Raw genomic sequence first — 20,553 nt, 5'->3', positions numbered from 1 at the left:
TGCCTACCTAAGTTCTGCCCTATTAGGCCAAGTAGTTTCTTTATTGATTAACCAATAAAAGCAACACATTAAACAGAAGGACCTCCTACACTAGAACAGTACTAAACTTCATGTGGAAAAGTAGAACACCCAGGATAGACAAAACAATTCTGTACAATATAGAACTTCTGGAGACATCACAATTCCTGACTTCAAACTCTACTACAGAGTTACAGTACTGAAAACAGTCTGGTACTGGCATAAAAACAGATAGGAGGACCAATGGAACTGAATCAAAAACTCAGATATCAACCCACACACGTATGCACACCTGAATTTTGACAAGCAACAAATACAAAATACAAAAAAAAGAACATATTCAACAAATAGTGTTAGCATAACTGGATATAGATTCATATCTATTACTATGCACAAAACTCAAGACCAAATGGATCAAAGACCTCAACATAAAATCAACCACACTGAACCTCATAGAAGACAAAGTTGGAAGTATACATGAACACATTGGCACAACAGACCTCTTCTTAAATATAACCACAATAGCACAGACACTGAGAGCAGCAATTAATAAATGGGACCTCCTGAATCTGAGAAGCTTATGTAAAGCAAACAACACAGTAAACAAGACAAAATGGCAACCTACAGAATGGGAAGAAATCTTCACCAGCCCCACATCAGAACTCAAGAAATTGGTCATCAAAAGAACAAATAATACAATAAAAAATGGGACACAGACCTAAACAGAGAACACTCAACAGATGAATTTCAAATGGCTGAAATATACTTAAGGAAATGCTCAACATCCTTAGCCATCAGAGAAATGCAAATTAAAACAACTCTGAGATTCCATCTTAAACCTGTAAGAATGGTCAAGATCAAAAATACTGATGACAGTTTATGCTGGAGAGGATATGGGATAAAGGGAACACTTCTGCATTGCTGGTGGGAGTGCAAGCTGGTAAAGACCCTGTGGATATCAGCATGGTGTTTTCTCAGAAAATTAAGAAACAACATTCCTCAAGACTCAGCAATACCACTTTTGGGTATAAATCCAAAGGATTCTCAAACATGCCACAAGGACATGTGCTCAACTATGTTCATAGCAGCATTGTTTGTCATAACCAGAACCTAGAAACAAACTAAATGCCCCTCTACTGAAGAACGAATAAAGAAAATATGGTACATTTACACAATGGAGGACTATACAGTGGAAAGAAAAATAATGACATCTTAAAATTTGCTGGCAAATGGATGTATCTAGAAAACATAATATTGTTTTATGCTTTATAACCCAGACCCAGAAAGACAAATAAAATATGTACTCACTCATAAGTGGCTTTCAGACTTAAAACAAAAACAAAGAACAGCCTACATTTCACAATCTTAGAGAACCTAGACAACAAAGAGGACCCTAAGAGAGACATAGATGGATCTAATCTACATGGGAAGTAGAAAAAGACAAGATCAACTGAGAAAAGTTGGAGTGTGGGACTCATGGCAGAGAGTAGAAGGGGAGGGGTGAGGAAGGGATGGGAGAGGAGAAAAATAATAGCTTAGTTAAAAAAGTAAAAAATAATTAAAGAAAAAAGGGCTTGAATTTTAAAGGTAGATGGGACATGGGAGGGGTTGATGAGAAGGGTTGGGTTGGAATAAGGATGTGAAGGAGGAAATAACATAATCATTTTAATTAAGTAAAAAGTGATTAATTAATTTTCATAGAAAATCAGAACATGTAGGTCCTAAAAAATAATATGAAATATTAAAGAAAGGACTGAACTTTTGTGGCTCTTTTCAGCCTACAAGATAGAACACTATAATCATTTTCAGCCAGGGTAAAAAAAAAACAATGTTTGCAAAGACAAATTCTCAGTCATTTATTGCATAAAATTCCCAACATCACCAATTTTAAATCGATTGTATGATAGCAGGAAAAAGCCCAAGTGTCTGATAACCAGTCATTTACATTTTAACTTAAAAGTTCCTTATAAGTGCTTAAAGATAGTCTTTTCAACGTGAACATAACTTCTGGGTGAAAGCATGGATGCTCTGGAGTTTCTGTTCCAGGCAATGCTATTCTGGCTGTTCTCAGGTAACTTACACTCTGGTCCTACAAACAAGAGTGCTCACACTTCACAGGGGGGTTAACAGCCCTCTGAACTCTCGACTTGTAAATGAAAATCAGCCCCATGACAGATGGTGAAAAGAAAGACAATACCAAGGCCCTCCCCCCTCCATCCAGGTCCAGGAAGGTGAGCATCCAAACAGGCTAGGCTCCCACAAAGCCAGTTCCTGAAGTAGGATTGAAACCTAGTGCCATTGTCCTTGGCTTCTCATCAGCCTTCATTGTCCGCCATGTTCAGAGAGTCCGGTTTTATCCCATGCTTATTCAGTCACTGTCCAGCTGGCCTTGGTGAGCTCCCAAAAGATCAGCCCCACTGTCACAGTGGGTGGGTGCACCCCTCGGGGTCCTGACTTCCTTGCTCATGTTCTCCTTCCTTCTGCTCCTCATTTGGACCTTGGGAATCGGAACTGCTCTTCAGACTCCAGAGGGAGGGGGAATGGAGTGGAGGGAGGGGGAGAGGAATGGGGAGAGGGGGAGAGAAGTGGGGTTAGGGGGAGAGGAGTGGGAGGAGGAGGAGGGAAATGGAAGGCGGGGAGGAGGCGGAAATTGTTTCAACAAAAATAAATAAATAAATAAATAAATAAATAAATAAGATAAAAAAAAGACAATGCCTGTCATAGGTGCTGTAATATTGGTTAGGGTTTATCTCAGGTTATTGGTGTTTTTACATCATTTTACAGTCTTTAAATCTTCCTCCAGGAAAGAGGACTGGAAAGGAAGAATGGGGAGGTGGGGCAGAAAAGAACAAATACCATGGCGCATACATACGAAAAGGCTACATTGTTTCATGTGTTAATTTTAAAATTAATTTAAAATTATCCTTTCAGGAATTCCACACTCTTGAGGAATATTCAGCTGACAGATTCCATGATGATAAACAACATCTCTACTTAATATTTTTCCAACCAATATTTAGCTGCTCTGTCCTGCCAACCTTGCATAGCCTTAGGGCAACTGAAAATTGTTTATAAAATAAAGGGAAAATTAAAAAAGAAGTTTTCCTCCACTTGCTCATTGGTATTTTAGGTTGTACTTTGGCTAACTCTCACTGCCTTATTGTCAAAAAGTACAAATGTTGCCACATTAAAATAAATAAAAGCCTATATGGTGACAATAAGACCGCGTTAGAATTTCCGTTTCCATTTCATTTTTACTTTAACCATTGCTGATTTGATTCTCTGCAACCTGTGCAGGACACACAGGTGCCAAGGAAAGTTCAGCGTATCCTGAGATGAGCCTGAAGATCAGGTTTCCCCCATGTGTACTTAGCCTCTTAAAACCAAATGTTTGCAGTCATTTTGACAATAAGATAAAGATGAGGTAGTAAATACAAGTGACACTGGTATTAGTTAACACAAACTTTTCTTTTGACCTTTAAATGGTGAATTTTGAGTACGACAGTTATTAGCTCACATTAGATTTATTGATAGGCTCCTGGTGAAATTGATAGGTTATTGTGAATAGCTTGCATATATTGTCATTACACCAACACAACTCACAAATACTGATAATAATAATCACTTATAGATATTTCAATCCCTCTTCCTGCCCCTCTCCCTTCTTTCTTCTCCCTTTCTTTGAAGACTGGTTTGTACCAGTGACAGATGCATCCCAAGTAATTTTCTGGAGGTTATTTTTTTTAATAACTAAATGGCTCTGCTATTGATAGCAAAGGGATATGGTTGTGATTAAATCATGTATAATCAATTCACATGACTTTTTTCTTCCTTGATGTAGTTTATCATTCAACTTATAAAGACAAAAAAGAAATTTGACTCTAACCTATTTAAAAGCCATGATGGAAACCGCACAATAATTCAGTTTTCTTTAGTGAACACTTATGATCTATAGCAATATATTGAAAAATTTTTATATACTGATGAGATTTTAGGCATATCCCTATGATTTGATAGTAACATGAACAAATCACAAATCAATTTTTGAAATGAAGAAAAAAGTTCAAATGTTTTTATTGGAAAAGAGGCCACCCCTTTCTTTTAATGCTATTGACGAGGTGTGGCTCCCTCACTTCATCAGGGGGGAGGGGACTCTGAGGAGGTTGACAGTTGGCTGATGTGGATGTCTAGCCAGTAAATCATTGCATTCATACTAAGACCTCCTATGTGCTCCCATTACACCCACTCAGCATGCGGTGATGTGTGTGCTGTAGTCTGCCACTGCTTAGCGCTGCTTGCTCCTGGCTGAAGTCTCACAAACTCAAGTCCTCTTAAAGGATTTCCTTCTACAACCCAGGATTGGATATGGGTAGATCTCAAAGTACACAATGCAGAGTAAAAAGAAATCCTGAGAACACGGATACTATATATATAGTGTACAATGCAATATTTTAAAACACACACCAAACTCATTAGTAATCATTGCTTCCAGGGAAGATTCAAACTGAAGCTGCTTGCCAAATGGGACTTTAACTTCATTGTAAAATGTGTCTTTTGCTCTTTTAATTTCTTTTAAGTTTATTTTCAAACTAGTGATCCTCCTGCTTCAGTTTCCTAGTCTGGGATGTGCGACCAAGCCTGTCTTATTTTAATGAATTTTATTTTAGAGTGTGGAATCTCTCTTGACTGGGGAAGTGGGAATATTAGAGCAGTTGCAATGGTATAGAATGGGTATGTGTGTATAGTAACCTCTACTGCTTGAAATATAATGAGTTGGCAAGGTTCAAACGACATTAAACAGGTCTGGGCTTAAATGTCTCCTTTCTACGCGACCCTGTACACAATCAGTTAACCTTTAGGTGCTCAGTTTATCTGTCTAATGGTATTAATGACTAAAATTTAGTTTATCCCTTATTGTGAAGAGTAAGTGAAGAAACACACGGATAGAGCAAGGAGCGAGTACAAGCTTGTCACCCTAGTACTGAGAAGGCTGAAGAGGGAGAGTTACCAAGAACTGAGGTCAGCCTGAGCTACAGGGCAGAACCCTACTTCGATAAAACAGAAAAGTATAAAAGTGGGAAGGAGGAAATGGTGAGAAGGAAGAAAGAATGAGGAAGAAAAGGATGCTTTAAAAATATTAGTATTCCAAAGCTACAGAGAAACCATGTCTCAAAAAAATGTTTGTGTTAAAATTACAGTGATCATTTATCTTAATATCTCAAAAATTCCTGACATTCTTTTTGTAATTAAAAAAAAATTTGTGGATTGTCAACCAAAGGAAAAAGAGCATTCATGAGGAGCTGGAGAAGGGTGTTTAAAGGGTAGGAAACACAGCCTAGAATGTTCTCCAACACAGTTGGATGGCCAGTGTTAACAGTTAATTGAATGTTTCATAATAGACAGAGAGGGATTTCGAGTGCCCTGATCGACACACTTTATGTCATGTGGCCACTGGTACATATATTCACTTTGGGTCAGTTAGAAAGGAAGATATTTTAAAATAAGGGCAGTCTAGAGGCAATGCGACATAAAATAATTATGAGTATATTAAGTTAAAAAAGGAAGGTACAAGCTTGGAGCTTTCGTAAAATATTTCCCATTCCCTTTCGGGTGTCAGAGGTCATCTCCTTGAGACTCCAAACCTGACTCTCCTTTCTCCAGGGCGCTCGGTGACTCAGCTGTCTGATCTTTCCCCTCCTCTGTTTTTAACTACTTCTTTCTTTCATTCTGCACAACCTGAATAGTTGGGAGCACCAGCTCAGAGAGTGTGCCTTTCTCCCCGTTGAGACCAAAAGGGCAGTGGCGGGGATCATGTGACGTGCCTTACTCTCCGACTTGTTAATATCAGCTGTGAATTTTTCATGACGGCTTCGGTAACCTGTAGCCTGGAGTTGAGGCTCTGGGGGTTTTTCACCACAAAGAGGTGGATCAGCTGAGCTCTCACTTCCCATCTGGCACTGGGTGACAGGGACAGTGAAGGGGGCGGCAGGAAACCTGGGGGTGTGGGGCAGCTATTGTCGAGCATCAAAGGCTAAGCATGTGCTGCTGTGTGCACGTATCTTTGCGACACTTGTTTATCACTAGCTTCAGAATACACCGGGCCAGCGTGTTTAACTTTAGAGTCACCGGAACAGCTGCCACGCGTGTAAGTAATACCCTTGCACACAGTGGCATCCTGATCTGCCAAGCCAGGTTCAGGACCTCTCATGAGTGGCCGCTTTGTGTTGTCTGGCATGCTCCTTTACCCACGCAGGCAGGCGTCCACGTGCAGGCACACGCACAGACACACACCCTAGATATGCAGGACTGTTTGAAACCGAAAACCCTCCAAGCTATCTCCCAAGGGTACCAGAATTAAGCTGGATTCTGTGTGTTAAATTTTAAAATGAGGACATTTTTGAAAGTGAAAGTCCCAAACATATCCTAGGTAAACCGCCAAGGTGAATAAAGTCAGCTTAGGGATGGGAGTGGGGGGGACTGGGGGGACGGGGGACGGGACGGGGGGGGGGGGGGACTTGAGCATTGAGCATTTTGTTTTCTGCAGTTCTGCCATTATTATCTGTTCATGGGAGGTTGGATGTATGCTGGATTTTATTTTTTTAAATAACTGTACTATATAGCTCTCAAACCACACTTTCTAGGAAACGTTTACATTCTGCGAACAAACTAGGAGTGCATTCTCCTGAGCCCAGTTTGAAGCAGTTACATAGGATTTGCTGAGGTCCTAAGAAGGTCCATAGACAGTGTTGTTAGCAGTTGGAAACAGTAGTTTTGTAGAGCTATAACACCCCAGACCTGAATGAGAAATAAGAAAAGAGGAAAATAGTAACCTTGCTACTATGAGTCAGGTTTCTTTTAATCAGAGGAGACAGCAGCAGCAATCCTTAAAACTAATACTTGATTCCATCTATTTTTTATATAAAACTGTATATTTCAGTCTACCACTCCAAAAATTTTTCTCGCCTTGAGATCCATTTCATGTTTTGAGGGAAGCAATTTCCAGTGGTTATTCACATTTATCAACATTCCAACATTTTTAAATACTTCAGCAGAAGTTTGACATTCAATGTAAAAGATTACCAAACAAATATGATTAAGTACATGCTTGTATCCAAGTGTCTGTAACTAGCTATGCATATTTGCTATGGCCAAACAGTTAAATGAAAAGTGAACTTTAATTGCTCACCTTCATTTATCCCATTTTGTCGATGCTTTCCAACAGCAGAAGGGACTTGAATGTGGTGTGCATTGACAAGATCCTCACAGGTTAAAAAAAAAAAAGAAAAAGAAAAAAAAGAGGACTCAATCATTTCAAGTTTTTTGCCTTTTCACTTTTTAATTTAAAAGAGTAGCCATAATCATTGAAAGCCACGAATTTTATTTTTTTTTAACAAAAATCTTTATTGTTACAATATACAAACACAGGAGGAGTGCAATGGGTAGATTTAGGCACTCATTACCAAAACAGGTTTACTCCAGACATCTACAATACAGTTCTTAAGGTCTATCAATCCTTTAAGACAAGACAGGGACATTTGTCCATATGCTGGACATATTTATGTTTAGGGACAGCCAGAGGGATGGAAGCATCAAATAGTGCCCCACAGACATGCAATTTAGCATGGGGACATACTTCAGAAATTTCTGTGTGTAGGTTAAGGCAGGAGGATTTCAAGGCCAGCCTGCGCAATATACAACTATGAAAGAGGAGAGCGAGCAAGCTCCATGGCTTATCTGTGACCTCCCAGTACAAATGGACTAGATAGAATGCCTCGACCATTCTATTCCCCAAACCTCATAGGAGTGCAGTGCTCGTTTTAGACTGGAAACTTTGCACACAGAGGTACTAAGCAGACACACAGTGGGACATAACCAACACCCAGGCAGAAGAGAAGACAAGCTCTGCCTGCCTTTACTTTCATTAGTCAGGATTCTCTCAAGGTTAAAGGAACAGAACTGATAGGACTATATATAGTAGAAATAGATGAACTTTAGTAGACCAAGGATGTAGGAGTCGTCCATCCACAAGCTGGAAGTCTCTTACAGTTTCCTTCTTCCGTATCTTTTTATATATGCCGCCAAGAGAAGGCATGGTTTCAATACAGGATGGGTGTGTTTCCTCAAATAATGTGATGAAGAATCTCACCTCACAGGAATGCTCAGCAGCGTGGGTTCTAGTTGATTACAGGCATACCCATGTTGACAAACCAGGTTAGCCATCAGAGACGTCTAGAGATCTTGGACAAGGGGTCAGGGAACACAGGGTCTTTCGAGCTCAAGAATCAAAGGAAAACCGTGGAACTGAATCCAGGTTAATGGCATGGAAGGACACCAGAACATCCAGTCAAAATCAGACCCTTACTCTACAACTACCATGTAGGAGAAAGTCACTTACGATCATGTCCTAGAACAACCCTTTTAGAAAATGCAAAATTGGGGCTAGGGGAACAGCTCTGCAGTTCAGAGCGCCTGTTCTTACAGAGGACCCAGGTTAGATTCCCAGCCCCACATGGTAGTTCACAGCCACCTGTAACTCCAAATCCAGGGAATCCAATCCTTTGTCTGACTTCCACAAGCACCAAGCACGCATATGTGCAAGGAAACCACTCACACCCTTGATGAAATACCTATTGCTAGGTTTTCAATTCTCAGTATCAAGAAGCAACCTTCCCCACTTACCGCCAACAAAGTCTGGTCTCCAGGTCATAGATACGGCGCTGACTACATTTGTGACACACATGTGTAGCAAAGGAGACTCTCTTGACTGCCTGACAGTAATCAGTGTATCCATGAGCTCAGGACAAAGTTGAGCAAATCTTCCCACACGGACATCACCCCTGTCATCATAGCATTCTAGAGGGGCGGGTTACAGCTCTTGGATCAGCTGGCTGGCTATGTGATACAGAAGGTCTTTCAGGACAGCCATGGAGATATCATTGTCATAGAAATTGACCCTAGTGAGTTGGGAGCACTGGCTCAGGGCAGGCAGGAGGGTAATGAGCTGAGAGTCCACCATCAAGCAGCCCTCCAACTCTAGGGTCTGCAGAGTGCCCGCAACACTGTTTAGGAGATCATGGAAAGGCGTAGGATATAGGTCAATTAATTTCACAAGCCTCAGATTCAGGTGTTTCAGCTGATGGAGACTCTGACTCTGGGACAAGGAATTCAAGTCTAACTGTGAAAACTTGTACACAGTGATGGATAGGGTCTCCAAAGGGGTCTTCAGGTACCTGAACAACAGTTTCATGTGCTCACTGGAAAAGTAGACGCCATTCATGGAGAGATGCTGCAGACAGTTGAGTTTAGAGAACTGAGAAACAAACTTAGTGATACACTTCTGTATGTCTGAGGGGGTATTTAGAACCTTGAAGGTGTTCTTGTGGATTCGTGTTAAAAGGAGTTTTTGAAGATTTCTCATCTGGTCCAGGCAAGATACAAAATGCACCAGAGTAGACAGACTCCAACCTGTATTCAGTTCCAACTCCTGGATGCTGTCAGGCTGGAAAACCATCAGGACTTTCCTGACAGTGTACACGGGCAATGCCCAGATCTGCATCTTCACACAGCACAACCTGATGAAACTTCTCTGCTGGGCTCACTGTAACAAGTATGTTTGGTGTTCATTCAGATGGAACCTGAGGCAAAGGTCTGTGACCACCTTCAAATGTTGCCTCAGGGCGTATCTAGGAGAGCGCTTCACCACTTGCTTCTTACCCACAGCCTCTGCCGAGCACTCTCCATCGTCTGTGCCAGCCCAAACATCCCAGAAGTTGTGCCGCACATTCCTCAGGTCGAGCACCTGGAGCTTCCCCCTCCTGGGGAGCACCTTCTGTGTTCACAGCATGTCTACTCCATCCAGGACAGCCTGCAAGGTCTCCAGGTGGGAAGTCTTCCTCAGGGGCCCACGGGAAGGAAGCTGAATGGCCAAACTGCTACCATAGCCCTCAGAATGTTACTTTGTCCGTGTTTGAAGGCTTCCTTGAACAGTGGTGGGAACAGCACCCTGGGCAGGCACTGCAGAGCAGAGATGGCCAGGGCTTCGTCCCTCAGCAGGCTCTGCACTGCCAGCTGCAGGAGTGTGGGTGGGTCCTGACCACTCATTCTTCAGATCTTCAATCTGAAGCAATCAGGAACAAGCACTAATTACAGAACTCAGAACCCCAGAAGAGTCAGGCAGCCACTCCAAGCTTGCGCTCCAAGGCTGTGAGTGTCTTTCCTGGTTCCTCTGAAGACTTTTCAGCCATCTTCACTTCACACTTCTGTCCTGAAACTTTCGCATCCGGTGTTCTGCCTTACACTTCCGGGCTGAAGCTTCTCCCCACCCCTACCCCCACCCCCACCCCACCCTCGCCCCTCCGTATTCCGTCTCCAAGCCACATATTTTATATGATACTAACTCACACATGTCATTGAAAACTGACCAGATAAAGCCCCCAAAGCCTTCTTTAAATTTAACCAACTTCAGAGACTCTTGTTATATGAAGAATCTCCACAACACTCAGCTTGCGCATCTCAGGAATTATTATTGCCTTCTGCATGTGGACATGTGAACATGGTCTTAGCTTGGGCATGGACGTGATAGTTGTATGACCTTGTAGGTTTCTAAGATCTTCCCAAACCTTAGTTTCCTCGTCTGTGAACTGTGGTGAAGGCTTCTATCCGCAGTATTGTTGCTAGAACAAAGAATGCAGGGTGAGTACCTGAGTTACTGTTATCCATGTGACTGGACTGACATGAACTCCTGTCCCTCCTTTCCCAGATCAACAGCAATGTTCCTCAAGAAACTGAGAATAGATTTACCTCACGATTCAACTAAACCGCTCAGGCATCTATACTCAATGATTTCTATATCCTACTGCAGAGATACTTGCTCATCCATGTTCATGGCTGCTCTGTCCATAAAAGCCAGAAATTGGAAACAGCCCATATGTTTATCAGCTGAAGAATGATACATTTACACAGTAGAAAAATAATTCAGTTGTTAAGAAAAGTGAAATTATTGGATTCACAGAGAGACTCACAAGAGACAAATAATGTAATTTTTATATGTGGATGGTAGCATTTAAGCTTTTGATATGTGTGCTACAACCCAAATAACAACAGAGTACAGATGCCTAGTAAGGGACTAGTGGGGAGCAGAGGATCTCGCAAGGAAGGGGACGAGAATGTAGTGTCATGGAGCAGCAAAGAGAAAACTAGAACAGGATGAACATTTAAAAAGCAGTAAGGAACTATGCTGGTTTAGTAAAGTAATAGGTTCTTCTCTAAGATCCCTGACCTCACTACGCCTTGATAGTTGCTTAGGTTTCCAGTACCAGACACATTTTTCCCTTGCTGATCAGACCTGAAATCCGTTAGATAACTGATGTTCACCACCAATGTATGTGTAACACTATTTCACTTTAGGGAAAACTTGTCATACTGGTTGCTGTTGAGGGTCTTGAGCTTCACAGCAGGATAAAACTCCTGGTTGCTTCCCTCTCTTGGTAGCCTGCACAGAACCTTCTGGTTCTATGAAAGATAGTCCTTAGGGAGTAGGCTTTCAGGTTTGATCCAGCTTATATCCTCTGAGTCCCGTGTCTGAAGGAACAGAGACTTGTCTTCAGTCTCTGGGAGGAACAAAGGGTAACTACAAAGCCTGTATTTCTGAGGGCAGTTTTTTGGACTTCACTAATCAACAACTTTCTTGGGCCTCGTGCTGGAGATTTTATTAAATATTCCATTTCTCCTGGAAACAGAGGAATGGTTATTCATTCTCGACAAGGCAAGATCACAGTTCTGTTGCTAAAGCAAATAAAAGAATAATAAAATTTAAAATAAAAGAAAATAAGGCAGGAAAGACTGAACCTGGTAACACACATCCAGAGAGTAAGGAGGAGGGTTGGGGGTTCTATTCCCGCCTACATTAGCAAGACCCTGTTTCAAGAAAAACAACCATGGCAACAAAAGTTCATCAACCATGAAGAGAGGTAGGTGATGGAGGTGGGTCTTGTATCTTATCTGTTGCTTTCATTGGTTAATTAATAAATAAACTGCCTAGGCCCATTTGATAGGCCAACCCTTAGGTGGGTGGAGTAAACAGAACAGAATGCTGGGAGAAAGAAGCCGAGTCAGGCAGTCGCCATGATTCTCCCACTCCAGACAGATGCAGGTTAAGATCTTCCCTGGTAAGCCAGCTCATGGTGCTACACAGAATATTAAAAATGGGTTAGATCAATATGTAAGAGCTAGCCAATAAGAGGTTAAAACTAATGGGCCAAGCAGTGTTTAAAAGAATACAGTTTCCATGTAATTATTTCGGGTAAAGCTAGCTGGGTGGCGGGAAGCGGCCCGCCGCTCTTATCACAACAGGTAGGGGTCAGTGGGATGGTTCAGAGGGTAAAATCACTTTCCTCACAAGTCTGATAAACCAAGTTCAGTCACTAGAACTCACAGTAGAAGGAGATAATGAAAATCTGTAAAGCTTATTCTGACCCACACATATCCTGTGCATTCTTGCACCCCCCCCACACACACACACAGAGTAAGATAAAGTGGAGCAGTAGAAGGCAGAAACCAGACTTTTCATAGTCTTCTAAATAGTTACATGAAGTTATAGATTTTTTTTACTCTGCATGAGAAGTGAATGTTTTAGGAAGATTTGAAGAAAAATATAACATTTTATAACTCAAATTTAAAAGCATGATGTTGGCTGCTGAAATGAAAATATACAGCATCCTATAGATCATAGAATACACAATAGTAATTAAGATTGCCACACTAATATATTCTACATATCAAGTAAACTGAAGAATAATAAAATAAATTAAAATAGTGATTTGGACAAAGAATAATAGTGGAGAGATAAGAAGTGAATAAATAGAGTGTGTTTTGGTAACAGAAAGCCAGCAGGATTTACTAATGAGTTGAATGGGATAGGAAGGAAGGGAGACATGGACATAGAAGATCATCCAGCTTGTGCAACTTGGAGACTGCAGGCGCCACATGTTCGGAGGGTGAGTGCTGCGGAGATGGTCCTCAGGTAGGGAAATCAGCTCTCCTAGGACCGCAGTAAGCATAGCCCAGCTGAATAGTCATCATTTCCTGTTAAATAGAAGCCATGGCCAACTAGGAATTTTCAGGTGATTTATCCAGCTGGTTCATGCTTTATGTGGAAAACGATATAATCACTTACGACGGGCAGCCTGATTCTGACCTTCACCCATTTCCACAGATCAGACACAGATAAGAAAATAAATCCCCATCCCCATAAAGGAGGAAGACAAACTAAAACCTACTTATGGCTATTGATTCATTCTTTGAATTGGTAACTTCACTACCATATTATTACAAAATTACATCTGTTTCCAGTATTGTCTTTCCCTAAATGTACTCCCTAGTGAGTGCTTTTGATTATTGTTTCTCCAGTTCTGTTCGCTGAAGGCAATCATGACGGTGTGTGGTCTATTTCTTTTCAGAATTTTCTATTAAAACCTTTCTTGATTAGTTCTGCTACCTGTCACCAATGATATAACTCTAGAGAAACAAAGTAGGAACTGTGGGTTCCTGAAGCCAGCCAGTTTGTTTTTTTGCATATTTGTAAATGGGAAACACTAACCTCAAGACCATTCAAACATTTCCAATTCATACACACGAATTCTAGAGCTTCTGCTCACATTTCTTTTCTAGATTCAGTGGTGTTAATTTTTAAACCAGATCATTTAATGTCTATTATCTGAGTGCCCAACACGCTGAAATACATGGTTAAAAGTCCCTTTGTGCTAAAATGATGGCAGCTTAGGTTTTGTGCTGCAGCCAGCATTTATAAAGACAATGTCAAAGAATTGAAGGGATGGGAATTGCCAAAAAGATCAGTCTCCTGTATGCCTTCCAGGCAGTGAATAAGGTGCAAATTGAAGGAGGTATTTTAAGGCTTTATAGCTAAACATAAAAAGGCTTTAAAGAACTTCTGTTGCTACTGTATATTCTCCTAATTCCCTCTGTGTCTGGAAAGATTTCCAGGTCATGGGTTGCCAGACCCTAGGGCTGGGGGAACAGGTGGGGTGCACATGGAAAATCAAGATTACCATTGGCATCTAGCACTAGATAGAAAGATGGAGAACCTGGGAGTTCTGGGGTTTAGCTACTGAGTGACAGACTAGGGTGGGTGGCTGCACTCCCACAGCACAGAGAAGAGAAAGAAAATTTCCATCCCTATAAATGTGAAGGCACTGAGTTCACAGTAGAGTATTAAATTGTACAACATTAAGTTATTGATGTGTTTGTGCCAAATCATTTATAATTACTCAACTTGAAAGTCTTACCATCTCACTGCTCCTCGTTCCAAAAAATCATACTGATAAAAGCTAAGGCACATCTATGTGCACTTATCTGAGTATAAAACATAATCAGTCATGCATTTCTCTTTAATTACACCATAACTTTGCCCAGAAAATGCCGTAGCATTATAATAAAAGCCACAAGATGTCACTGTTACAGATTATATTCAAGTATATGCTAACCTGAACATACATGAACATTTTATTATAAAAACTGAAGAAATTTTGGGTTATAATTTTTACCACCAAGGAAATACTGCAGTTAGGCTTTCTCTTAGAGATTCAAGGCACCCAAATTATTCTTCACATCTCTGTAATCCCTCTGGTTGTTTATACTATAGCTTTTGATTTAATGGGAAATAGAAAAACACTTCCATCAAGAAGATTGACCAAAATGAGTTGTTTTCAGAAATCTTCTCTTGAAAGGCTTTGTATAAAAATAGGAGAATCTCATGTTTCCTTGGAAAGGTAAAATGGTGCAAAAATGTGAATGTGGATTCAGAATGCCCCAGTCTGGACCTTTGACTTCAAAAGAAGGGAGGGTAGGTATGGAGACACGCCTGTCTTCAGCTCTTCCTCACTGTTAGATAACTGGAATAACAAATGAATCAATGCAATATACAAAAATGTTTATTAATTTTCTGAATTGTGTACACAGACTATAAATTCCTTCAAGCAGCTTCCCTATGTAGGCAAGATTTCTGTATCATTCTAAGTGAAACAAAGGATTTAATAAGTTTCTGCTCAAGAAGGATTCACCTGAAAAGTTTGGTCCACAGTAGAGCTGGGACATCTGGCCTTTCAGACCGCTTGCCATCTACAACCAGAGGACCATCTAATCTATGACTATGATTCATGTGGAAGCCTGTCACTGACAGCGTGAAATAACTTCACAGGACACTGTAGCGTCATTTTAAATTGCTGATTTTTAAAACTGAATGTATTTGTGTTATGTTTCCATGGTTCAGAAAAATCTCTACACAAAAGAAAAGGAAAAAAATTCGTGTAAGTTTCAAGAAGTGAAAATATCCCTATCTGCCATGGGAGCAAGTAGAAACAGCCATCAAACCTGTCTGGTGGTGCATGTGTGCCATCATGGAATGTTGTTCAGCTTGCAGCAAGCCTGGCCTGCTGCTGTCAGCCCAGGGCAAGGGATGAATTACCCAGGTAAAATCAGGCTTATTCAAAAAGGCTAATAAATGTTTTCCAATGAAATTCTAATGTTGTAGGCAAAGCTGTTCTATGAACTGAGAAAGTGACCTGGAACTACAAACATAACTTTGAAAACTTTAACATCGATAAAAGCAAAAAGCAACAACAAAACCAAAACCCAATAGAAGAAGTGATCATCTTACAATGGTTATTGTGGTGGCTGTTGTTATTCTTTTTTGAAAGATATGGTTGTGGGGGCATGAGGGTTAGCAGCAGGGCCCCAGAGGCCTCGGCAGGTCCCCTTGGCAGGTGAGAGACACAGATATGCCATGCATAGAGAGTTTGGGTATAGAGTTTATAGTGGGTTGTGGAAGGAAAGGAAAGAGGGAAATGGGAAGAAGAGAGAGGCAGGAAGAGAGAGACGGGTAGAGATGAAGAGAGGGGAGTGGGAGAAGCAGTAGTTAGCCCCTCAGAAGAGGGATGGAAAGAGAGAGAGCAAGCTGGAGAAGGTAGGAGATCCCTTATTGGGAGTGGGTGGGGCTTGTCTCTCAAAGGGACAGGGTACCCAGGTGACAGGCAAGGCCAGCAACTCATAACATTCTCACAGCTGCTGCCACTCATGGGACTGCTGTCCCTTGTGAGACCAGTCCCCCACCACCATATCTTTAAAAAAAGAATAACAGGTGTCATAAAGATGCCCATCCTCACTGCTCCACCTCCTTTCTCCCAGAATTCAGTTTAGTTTTCCCTGCCTAGCTCTATTGTACTCTATCACAGCTCAAGACACTTTCTTTATTAACTAGTGATACTCACAGTATATAGAGGGGAATCCCACACCAAACTGAGATACAGTCATTAAAAAAAGATGAGGAATCAAGAAGTGAACACATTCAAGAATATTTGAGATCAAAGATGCCTCAATACAATATAACACAAAATTTTATCAACTTAGAAAAGTATTTTTGCTTATTTTATGTGTGTTGGTATTTTTCCTGAATATGTGTGATATGGGATGTTCTTCTGTATTTGTATTGTTTTTATTGGTTAGTGAATAAAGCTGTTTCAGCCAATGGTTTAGCAGAACAAGGCCAGATAGGAAATTTGAACAGAGATATAGAGAGTAGGTGGAGCCAGAGAGATGCCATGTAGCTGCTGAAGGAGACAGAAGCCAGAACCTTACCCAGTAAGCCACAATCTTCTGGTGATACACAGATTAATATAAATATGTTAATTTAAGATTTAAGAGTAAATTAATAAGAAGCCTGAACTAATAGGTCAAGCAGTGTTACGATTAATACAGTTTTGGTGTGGCTATTTGAGTGTGGGTGGCTGGGAAAGGCAGAACAGCCTCTGATTATATGTATGTCTGTGCACCCTGAGTACAGAAGTCAGAAGAAGGCATGAGATCGTTTTGTTGTTTTGGAATTGGTGTTATAGATGGTTGTTAACCACCATGCAGGCTCTTGGAACCAAACCTGAGTCATCTCTCCAGGTTCCAAATTTTGTCAAATTTACGGTCTTGTGTGAAAAAGCTTGCTGTCCATTTCTTTTTTCAGGGAGGCCTCCATAGTCTTCCTGATATGGGATTCCCCTCTGTATGCTGTAAATACCATTGGTTAATAAAAAAAAAAAAAACTGTGTTGGGCTTTTGCAGAGCAGAATAGAGAGAGGTAGGTGGGGGAAACTAAACTGAATGCAGGGAGAAAGGAGGAGGAGTCAGGAGAAGCCATGTTGCCCAGCTGGAGACAGATGCCAGAACTTTATCTGGTAAGTCACAGCCTCATGGCCATACACAGATTAATAGAGATGGGTTAAATTAAGATATAAGAGTTAGTCAGAATACACTTAACCTATTGGCAAAACAGTATTTCAAATAATATGGTTTCTATGTGATTATTTCAGGGCTGAGCAGCCAGGAATAGGAACAAGCGGCCTCCTACTACATTCTGGTCCTTGCTCCTATCCCAGCATCCTTTCTGCTTTTACAACCTGCTCTCTGACCTGATCTCACAGATACTGTTACATCAGAAAAAAATCCATCAGAATAGAATCTTACATGTTCAAGGATAAATACAAAACCTTTCCCAGATCAATATCTGCAGAGATTCAGAAACATTTAAGTGTCAACTGTTTTCCACTTTTGACTATCCAAGAAATAGAGGAAATGGAGCTTAAAATTCTAGTTACTAGCTGCTGAGGCAAGAAAGGATGCTGTGTGCCTTTTCATGAATCCTGCCTCTTTTCTTTTCTGTGTCTTCTGGTGTCTTTGCTTTGCCCATCCTCCTCTAAGCCACCATACTGAACCAATGACCTCAGAGACATGGAGAATCTCTCCACCTGAAGATCCTGCTTACTGTGACCATTCATGTTCCGGTGCTGGGATGAGACCAGGGACTGCTTATAACCTTTAATTCACATGCATGTGTCAGTGTTTTGTATATATGTGTGCAAATCAATAACTTTCAAATGTTTCGCCCACATGTGAGAATGAATATGATTTTATTCTGGACATATTTTCAAGTACTTCAGAAATGCTCACTGGTGCAAATTGTTTGTTTTAATTATTGAAATCTAGGTTTTCCCACATGGTTGTAATGAAATGACAGCAGTCTGTTGTGTAGTTATTTCCTCTGCATTATTTTTCCTACCCCTTTAGAAACAGGAATGATGGTACATAAGACTCAGGAAGTTAATAAAGCTTAGTAGGCTCCAAATGCTTAGAAAGTTACAGTTTTCCAGGTCCTTCCCCACTGTGACAAAAGCAGTGAAGACTGGGGAAAGGCTGCTCCTGGAGTTGCCTGAAAGCACAGCATGGAGCTCCACCAGTGCAGCTTCCCTCACCCAGGGTGACAGGGATGCGGCTGCCATGCTCCTGCAGTCACATGTACCCACATTCTTGTAAGTAACCCCAGTGAACTCAGCATTTCATCCAAAACACATGTTGAATCTGTCATCAGTGTCCTATCTGTGCTGAAAAGAGGCATTTGCTTATAACATTGCTGAGAAAATCACACAACGAAGCATAAGACTCAAAAAATTCTAATTCATGTTCTCTATTTCCCCAGGGATCATGATTACATAACTAACAATATTAAAAGGCACTAGGGATGGCAGTGCCCTTGCCTAAGTTGTTTATTGTAAGCTTCTAGTTTCCTGTTTTAATAATTCACTCTTAGCAATAACTCATATCAGTCCTAAGCGGGATTAGTTTTCTTTTTTTTTCTTTTTTTTTTTTCAATTTTTCCATAAACTTTCATTTCCCCCATCTTTTTTTTTCTTGCTGATTTTTTTTATTAATTAATTAATTTAATTTAATTATTAAAGATTTCTGCCTCTTCCCCGCCACCACCTCCCATTCCCTCCCCCTCCCCCAATCAAGTCTTCCTTCCTCCTCAGCCCAAAGAGCAAGCAGGTTTCTCTGCCCTGTGGGAGGTCCAAGGACCACCCACCTCCATCCAGGTCTATTAAGGTGAGCATCCAAACTACCTGGGCTCCCACAAAGCCATTACGTGCAATAGGATCAAGAACTCATTGCCATTGTTCTTCAGTTCTCAGTAGTCCTCATTGTCCATTATGTTCAGCGAGACCGGTTTTGTGCCATGCTTTTTCAGTCCCCGGCCAGCTGGCCTTGGTGAGTTCCCGATAGATCATCCCCATTGCCTCAGTGTGTGGGTGCACCCCTCGCAGTCCTGAGTTCCTTGCTCGTGCTCACTCTCCTTCTGCTCCTCCTTTGGATCGTGAGACTTCAGTCCAGTGCTCCAATGTTGGTCTCTGTCTCTGTCTTCTTTCATCGCCTGATGAAGGTTAATATTCAGGGGGATGCTTATATGTTTTTCTTTGGGTTCACCTTCTTATTTAGCTTCTCTAGAGTCACGAATTATAGTCTCAATGTCCTTTATTTATGGCTAGAAACCAAATATAAGTGAGTACATCCCATGTTCCTCTTTTTGGGTCTGGCTTACCTCACTCAGGATAGTGTTTTCAATTTCCGTCCATTTGTATGCAAAATTCAAGAAGTCATTGTTTTTTACTGCTGAGTAGTACTCTAATATGTATATATTCCATACTTACTTCATCCATTCTTCCATTGAAGGACATCTAGGTTGTTTCCAGGTTCTGGCTATTACAAACAATGCTGCTATGAACATAGTTGAGCATATACTTTTGTTGTATGTTTGGGCATCTCTTGGGTATATTCCCAATAGTGGTATTGCTGGGTCGAGAGGTAGGTTGAACCCGACTTTCCTGAGAAACCGCCACACTGCTTTCCAAAGTGGTTGCACAAGTTTGCATTCCCACCAGCAATGGATGAGAGTGCCCCTTTCTCCACAACCTCTCCAGCAGAGGCTATCATTGGTGTTTTTGATTTTAGCCATTCTGACCGGTGTAAGATGGTATCTTAATGTTGTCTTGATTTGCATTTCCCTGATTGCTAAGGAAGTTGAGCAAGATCTTAAGTGTCTTTTGGCCATTTGAACTTCTTCTGTTGAAAAGTCTCTGTTCAGCTCAGTGCCCCATTTTATAATTGGATTGATTAACCTTTTACAGTCTAATTTCTTGAGTTCTTTGTATATTTTGGATATCAGACCTTTGTCAGTTGCGGGGTTGGTGAAGATCTTCTCCCGGTCAGTGGGTTGCCTTTCTGTCTTAGTGACAGTGTCCTTTGCTTTACAGAAGCTTCTCAGTCTCAGGAGGTCCCATTTATTCAATGATGTCCTTAGTGTTTGTGCTGCTGGGGTTATACGTAGGAAGTGTTCTCCTGTGCCCATGTGTTGTAGAGTACTTCCCACTTTCTCTTCTATCAGGTTCAGTGTGTTTGGACTGATATTGAGGTCTTTAATCCATTTGGACTTGAGTTTTGTGCATGGTGATATATATGGATCTATTTTCATTCTTCTACAGATTGACTTCCAGTTTTGCCAGCACAATTTGTTGAAGATGCTCTCTTTTTTCCATTGTATACTTTTAGCTCCTTTATCGAAAATCAGGTGTTCATAGGTTTGTGGGCTAAAGTCAGGGTCTTCTATTCTATTCCATTGGTCGACTTCTCTGTTTTTATGCCAGT

At 41.0% G+C, this 20,553-nt stretch overlaps 1 pseudogene; it reads right to left on the bottom strand.

Annotated features, from left to right (window-relative positions):
* The window catches only part of LOC130879782 (PRAME family member 8-like), a 70,723-nt pseudogene extending 53,734 nt beyond the window's left edge, over positions 1-16,989 (bottom strand).
* Positions 16,990-20,553: the final 3,564 nt, after the last annotated feature.

The sequence above is a fragment of the Chionomys nivalis genome, chromosome 1 (assembly GCF_950005125.1).
Source record: "Chionomys nivalis chromosome 1, mChiNiv1.1, whole genome shotgun sequence".
Lineage (NCBI taxonomy): Eukaryota > Metazoa > Chordata > Mammalia > Rodentia > Cricetidae > Chionomys > Chionomys nivalis.
Note: the sequence above shows the minus strand (reverse complement) of the source record. Positions and strands in the feature narration are given on the sequence as shown.